A 7,946-nucleotide genomic window follows, 5' to 3' on the forward strand; every position below is an offset into this window, starting at 1 on the left:
CTGGCGTTAGTCTAAGGGACCTCTGAAACAATATAAAGCATAACAACATCCACATCATATGGGTTACAGAAGGAGAAGAGAGAAACCAATGTATCAATAACTTACTTGAAAAAATAATGGCTGAAAACTCCCCTAACCTGTTCAAGGAAAAAGGCACACAGGTCCAGGAAGCACAGAGAGTCCCAATCAGGATGAACCCAAAGAGGCCCATACCAAGACACATCATAATTAAAATGGCCAAGGTTAAAAACAAAGAATCTTAAACGCAGCAAAAATATATATATATAAAATAGTTAGTTACCTACAAGTGAGCTCCCATAAGCCTGTCAACTGATTTCTCAACAGAAACGCTTCAAGCCAGAAGGGATTGGCATGTAATATTCAAAGTAATGAAAAGCAAGGACCTACAACCAAGACTACATTACCCAGCAAGGCTATCATTTAAAATTGAAGGAGAAACAAAGATCTTCCCAGAGAGGGAAAAGCTAAAGGAGTTTGTTACCACCAAAGTGGTATTACAAGAAATATTAAAGGGTCTTCTTTAAGAAGAAAAAGAAACAAAACAACAACAACAAAAAACAGGGGAACATAATTTAAAACATAAAATGGCAATACATACATACCTATCAATAATCACTTTAAATGTAAATGGCTTAAATGTTCCAATCAAAAGACATAGGGTAGCTGAATCAATAAGAAAAAAGGAGCCATATGTATGGTGTCTACAAGAGACCCACCTCAAAATGAAAGGTACACACAGACTAAAAGTAAAAGTATGGAAAAGATACTTTATGAAAATAGAAATAAAAAAAAGCTGGAGTACCAATACTTATATCTGACAAAATAGATTTTAAAACAAAGGCTAAGAAGGACAGTGCATAATGAGAAAGGGAGGAATCCAACAAGAGGATATAACTGCTGTAAACATCTATGCACCCAACATAGAAGCACCTAAATATATAAAGAAAATCTTAGTGGACATAAAGGGAAATATTAGTAGTAATATAGTCATAGTAGGGATTTTAACTATCGTTTGACATCAATGGATAGATCTTCCAGACAGAAATCATCAAGGAAGCAGTGACCTTAAGTGACATACAAGATCAGAAGGATTTAATTGATATCTTCAGAGCATTTTACCCCAAAGCAGCAGAATATGCTTTTTTTTTTTTTCAATTGCACATGGATCATTTTCTAGGAGAGATCACATGTTAGGACACAAAACAAGTCTCAATAAATTTAAGAAGATCAAAATCATACCAAGCATCTTCTCAGACCATAATGGTTTGAGACTGTAAATCAATCACAAGAAAAAAACTGAAAACACACAAAGACATGGAAGCTAAATAACACATAACTAAATAATGAATGGTTTAAAAATGAGATCAAAGAATAAATCAAAATATACCTTGAAACAAATGAAAATGAGAACACAACAACCCTAAACCTATGGGACACAGCGATAGCAACCCTAAGAGGAAAACTCATAGCTGAGAAATTCATATCTCAAGAAACAAGAAAAATCTCAAATAAACAATCTAACTTTAAACCTAAAGGAACTAGAATAAGAACATCAAACAAAGCCCAGGGTGAGTAGAAGAAACGAAAATATAAAGATCAGAGCAGGGATAAAAAAAATACAGTCTAAAGAAAACAATAAAGAAGGTTAATAAAACCAAGAGCTGGTTCTTTGAAAAGATAAACTAGATTAACAATCCTTTACCCAGAATCACCATGAAAAAAGGAGAGAGGACCCTAATCAATAGCATAAAAAATGAAAGAGAAGTAACAACTGACATGAAAAATATACAAAAGATTGTAAGAAAATATGAACAATTCTATGCCAACAAATTGGACAATCTGGGCTAAATGGATAAATTCCTAGAAATAGAATCTTCCAAAACTGAGTCAGGAAGGATCAGAAAATCAGAATAGACAGATTACAACTGATGAAATTGAAGCAGTAATCAAAAAACTGCTAACAAACAAGTCCTTGACCATATGGCTTCACAGGTGAATTTTACCAAATATTCAAAGAACTACCACTTATCCTTCTCAAACTATTTCAAAAAATTCAACAAGATGAAAGACTCCTAAGCTCATTTTACAAGGCCAGTATTATCCTAATTCCAAAACCAGATAAAGACACAACAAAGAAAGAAAATTATAGGCTAATATCCCTGATGAACATAAATGTTAAAATCCTCAACAAAATATTAGTAAACCAAATCCAGCAATACATTAAAAAAATCATACAACATGATCAAGTGGGATTTATTCTGGGGGTGCAAGGTTGGTACAATATCAGCAAATCAATAAATGTGATAAAAATCACATGACAATATCAATAGATGCAGATAAAGCATTTGAAAAGAATCCAGCACCCATTTATGATAATAACTCTCAGCAAAGTGGGACTAGAGGGAACATACCTCAATGTAATAATGGCCATATATGACAAACCCACGGCCAACACCATAATCTATGGGCAAAATATATGTAAAAGGCCTGTACTCAGAAAATTATAAGACACTGAAGAAAAAAATTGAAGATACAAATAAGTGGAAGCATATACTGTGTTCATGGATAGGAAGAATGAAAATCATTAAAATGATCATACTACTTAAAGTAATCAATAGATTCAACACAATTCCCATCAAGGTACCAATGGCATGTTTCACAGAACTAGAACAAATATTCCAAAAATTTACATGGAACCACAAAAGACCACAAATAGCCACAGCAATTTTGAGAAATAAGAACAAATATGGAGGAATCATGCTACCTAATGTTAAACTATACTACAAGCCACAGTATTCAAAACTACATGGTACTGGCATAAAAACAGACATAGAGATCAATAAAACAGAATAGAGAGCCCAGAAAAAACCCACACCTTTATGGTCAATAAATATTTGACAAAGGAGGCCAAAACATACAATGGGGGTAATGATAGCCTATTCAATAAATGATGTTGAAAAAGTTGGACAAATGTGTGCAAAAAATGAAACTAGACCACCTTCTTACTCCATACACAAAAGTAAATTCAATATGGATAAAAGATTTAAGTGTAAGACATGAAACCATAAAAAACCTAGAAGAAAATATAGGCAGTAAAATCTCGAACATTTCTTGCAGCAATATTTTTTCTGATATATCTCCTTGCACAAAGGAAACAATACAAATGGGATCTCATTATACTAGAAAGTTTTTGTACATCAAAGGAAACCATCAACAAAATGAAAAGACAACCCACTGAATGGAAGAACATATTTACCAAAGATACGTCTGATTAGGGGTTAATATCCAAAATTTATAAAGAACTTATAAAACCTAACACCAAAGGAAAAAAACCACAATGCAATTAAAATGTGGGCAAAGGACCTGAATAGACACTTCTCCAAAGAGGATATACAGATGGCCAATAGACATATGAAAAAATGCTCAGCATCACTAATCATCAGAGAAATGCATATTAAAATCACAAGGAGATATCACCTCACACCTTTCAGAATGGCTATCATCAATAAATCAACAAACAGTAAGTGGTGGCAAGGATGTGGAGAAAAGGGAACCTTTGTGCACTGTTGGTGGGAATGCAGATTGGTGCAGCCACTGTGGAAAGCACTATGGAGTTACCTCAAAAAATTAAAAATGGAACTGCCTTATGACCCAGCAATTCCATTTCTGGGATTATATCCGAAGAAACCCAAAAGACTAGTTTGAAAGAAGATATGCACCTTTATGTTCATTGCAGCATTATTTACAATGGCCAAGATTTGGAAGCAGCCCAAGTATCCATCAGTAGATGAGTGGATAAAGAAGCTGTGGTACATTTACACAACGGAATACTACTCAAATGTATAAAAGAAGGAAATCTTGCCTTTTGCGAGAGCATGAATAGACCTGGAGAGTATTATGCTAAGTTAAATAAGTCAGTCAAAGAAAGACAGATAACATATGACCTCACTTATATGTGGAATCCAATGAACAAAATAAACTAACAAACAAAATAGAAACAGACTCGTAGATACAGAGAACAGGCTGACAGCCAGCAGAGAGGAGGGGGGTTGGGGACTAGGAGAAAAGGTGAAAGGATTAAGCAAAAAAATTTATAGACACTGACAGGAGTATGGTGATTACTAGAGGGAAAGGGGGTGGGGGGAAATCAAAGATGGTAAAGGGTGGCTAAATGGTGATGGAAAGAGACTTGACTTTGGTTGGTGAACACACAATGCAATATGCAGATGACGTATTATAGATCAGTACACCTGAAATCTATATAATTTATTAACCAATGTCACCCCAATAAATGCAATAAAATAAATTTTAAAAATTAAAACAAACAAACAAAAGTACCCAATTGCAAACATGTGCCTTCCTTTAGGAGACAGGAAAAGTGACCTTGAGAGCCGAGGTATTTTCCTACAGGGCAGAGCCTCAAGCTACAGTATTGTTCCCAGGCTTTGAAAACTAATGAATTTTTTTTAATCTTTTTTATTTTTTTAAATTTTTGTTCAAAATATTACAGATGTCCCTTTCTCTTCCCATTGATCCATTCCACCCCGCCTCACCCCCCTCCCCAGTTCCCCACCACACCATTGTCTGTGTCCTTGGGTTGTGCATATATGCAAATAAGTTCTTTGGTTAATCTGTCCCCCTCCACCCACTCACACCCCCCTCTGTCCCTCTGAGATTCGTCAGTTTGATCCATGCTTCCATGTCACTGAATGATTTCTGTTCATCAGTTTATTAAGTTATTTAGATTCCACATATAAGTGAGATCATGTGATGTTTGTCATTCTCTGCCTGGCTTATTTTGCTTAGCATAACATTCTCCAGGCCCATCCACACTATCCCAAAGGGTACGAGATCCTTCTTCTTTACAGCTGCATAGTATTCCGTGGTGTAAATGTCCCACAGTTTTTTTATCCACTCATCTACTGATGGGCACTTGGGCTGTTTCCAGATCTGACCTGCTAGATTTCACCAATCCTAGGGACCAGTGAGTCTTTCCTTCTTTTCTTTCATTTTCTCCTTTTGAAATGGGACAGCCACCTATTAACCTATACCTTTCTCACCATTTTATTTTGGGAACAATTACTTGTTTTCTAGTCTCCAAGTGCAAAGTGGAATTTTAGCCAGGAGGGATCATACCCTGAGATCTACCCATACCTTATTTAGATGATGAGAGTGCATACTATTGAGTTGATGATACTTAGGTGAGATTTTGAAATTGAATTGATACTGCAATGCATTCAGAAATTTGGAAATTTGGGGATGAAGTACTTATGTTATATATGTGGGTAGGATGTAAAACTTTGGGGACCTGAAGGCAGGCTGTGCTAGACTGAATAATGGCCCCCCAAAATTTAGCCACATCCTGGTTTTTGAAATCTATAAGTGTTTCTTTACACAACAACAAAACAGATTTTGCAGATGAGATTAAGTAAAAGATCATAAAATATGGAGATTAACTTGAATAATGTAGGTAGGCCTTAAATGTATGATAAGTGTACTTAACACAGGGAGGCAGAGGCAGAATTTACACAGACAGAAGACAAGAAGGCAGTGGGACCATGGAGGCAGATATTGGATTGATGCAACCACAAGCCAAGAAATGCCAACAGAAGCTGGTGGAGACAAAGAGCTGATTCTCTCCTAGAGTCTCTGGAAAGAGTGGAGTCCTGCTGACACATTGATTTCAGCCCAGGGAAACAAATTTGACACTTATGGCCTCCAATACTATGAAATAACAAATTTCTGTTGTTTAATGCCAAAGAAAAACAAAATAAACAACAAAAACAAAAAACAAAGAGACAATATACTAAATGGGAGAACATATTCACCAATGATATATCTGATAATGGGTTAATATCCAAAATTTATAAAGAACTCATACTACTCAACACCAAAAACACAAACAATCCAATTAAAAAGTGGGCAGGGGACCTAAATAGATTATTTTCCAGAGAGGACATACAGATGGCCAATAGACATGAAAAAATGCTCAACATCACTAATTGTCAGAGAAATGCAAATTAAAGCAACAATGATATATCAGCTCACACCTATCAGAATGGCTATCATCAATAAACCCAAAATGACAAGTGTTGGTGAGGATATGGAGAAAAGGGAAACCTTGTGCACTGTTGGTGGGAATGCCGATTGGTGCAGCCACTGTGGAAAACAATGTAGAGTTTTCTCAAAAAATTAAAAATGGGTCTGCCTTATGACCTAGTGATTTCACTTCTGGGGATTTATCCAAAGAAACCCAAAACACTAATTCAAAAAATTATATGCACCCCTGTGTTCATTGCAGTGTTATTTTCAATAGTCAGGCTATGAAAGCAAGCCAAGTTCCCATCAATAGATGAGTGGATAAAAAATTGATGGTGCATATATACAATGAAATAGTACTTAGCCATAAGAAAGAATGAAATCTGACCATTTGTGACAGCATGGATGGACCTAGTGTGTATTGTGCTCAGTAAAATAAGTCGCTTAGAGAAAGACACATACCATATGGTTTCACTTATATGTGGGATCTAAAGCAAAACAAAGGAACAAACAAAATTGAAACAGGCTCAGTCAGAGTAGCTCAGTTGTTTGAGCATCGCCCCATGCACTGAAAGGTTGCATGTCTTCAGATAAGGATAAAAAAAAAAATTAATTGAAACAGATTCATAGACACAAAGAGAAAAGTAGTGGCTGCCATAGGGGAGGGAGTATTGAGGCACTGGGTGGAACAGGTGAAGGGACTAAGAAGTACAAATTGGTAATTACAAAATAGTCACAGGGAAGTAAGTGAAACAGGAAATGTTGTCAATAATATTGTGATAACTATGTATGGTGCCAGTTGGGTACTGTAAATATGAAGAGGAACACTATGTAAAGTATATCATTGTCTAACCATTAAGCTGTACACTTGAAAGCAATACAAAATAAAATTTTTAAAATAAAATTAATTAATTAATGTAATCTATCCCATTCATAAGCTGAAGAATAATCATAGGATCGTATCAATAGACACAGAAAAAGCATTTGACCAAATCTAACACCCATTTATGATAAAAACTCTCAGAAAGCTAGGAATAGGGAAGATTTCCTCAACTTGGTAAAGAATATCTACATGAAACCCTACAGCTAACAGCAGACTTAATGTTGAGAAACTAGTAGTTTTCCCAATTAGATCATGAACAAGGCAAGGATGTCCTCTTTCACCACTCCTTTTCAACCTCATATAGGAGGTCCTAGTTCATTCAATAAGACAAGAAAAGGTGTACAGATTAGGAGTGAAGAAATAAAACTGTCTTTATTCACAGATGACATGATAGTCTATGTGGTCCCGTGCACTGAAAGGTTGCTGGTTCAATTTCTTGTTAGGGTTGTGGGTTTGATCCCCAGTAGGGGAGAGTACTGAAGGCAACTGATCGATGTTTCTCTCTCACATTGATATTTCTCTCTCTCTCTCTCTCTCTCTCTCTCTCTCTCTCTCTCTCTCTCTCTCTCTCCCTCCCTCTCTCTATCTCTCTCCCCCTCAAAATTGACCAAAAAACCTCTTGAAATTAATAAGCAATTATAGCAAGGTTTCAGGATACACAGTTAATATACAAAAGTTAATTACTTTCCAACATACCAGCAATGAACAAGTGGTATTTGAAATTTAAAACATATTATAATTTACATTAGCACCCACAAAAATGAAATACTTAGATATAAATCTAACAAAATATGTACAAGATCTATATGAGGAAAACTATAAAACTCTGATGAAATATAATTGAAGAAGAACTAAATAAAGTGTAAAGTATTCCATGTTCATGGATACGAAGATTTAATATTGTCATACTATCTGTACTTCCCAACTTGATCTATAGATTCAATACAATCTCAAACGAAATCCCTGCAAGTTATTTTGTGGATATTGATAAGCTGATTCTAAA

Source organism: Miniopterus schreibersii (assembly GCF_964146895.1).
Source record: "Miniopterus schreibersii genome assembly, chromosome: X".
Taxonomy (NCBI): Eukaryota; Metazoa; Chordata; class Mammalia; order Chiroptera; family Miniopteridae; genus Miniopterus; species Miniopterus schreibersii.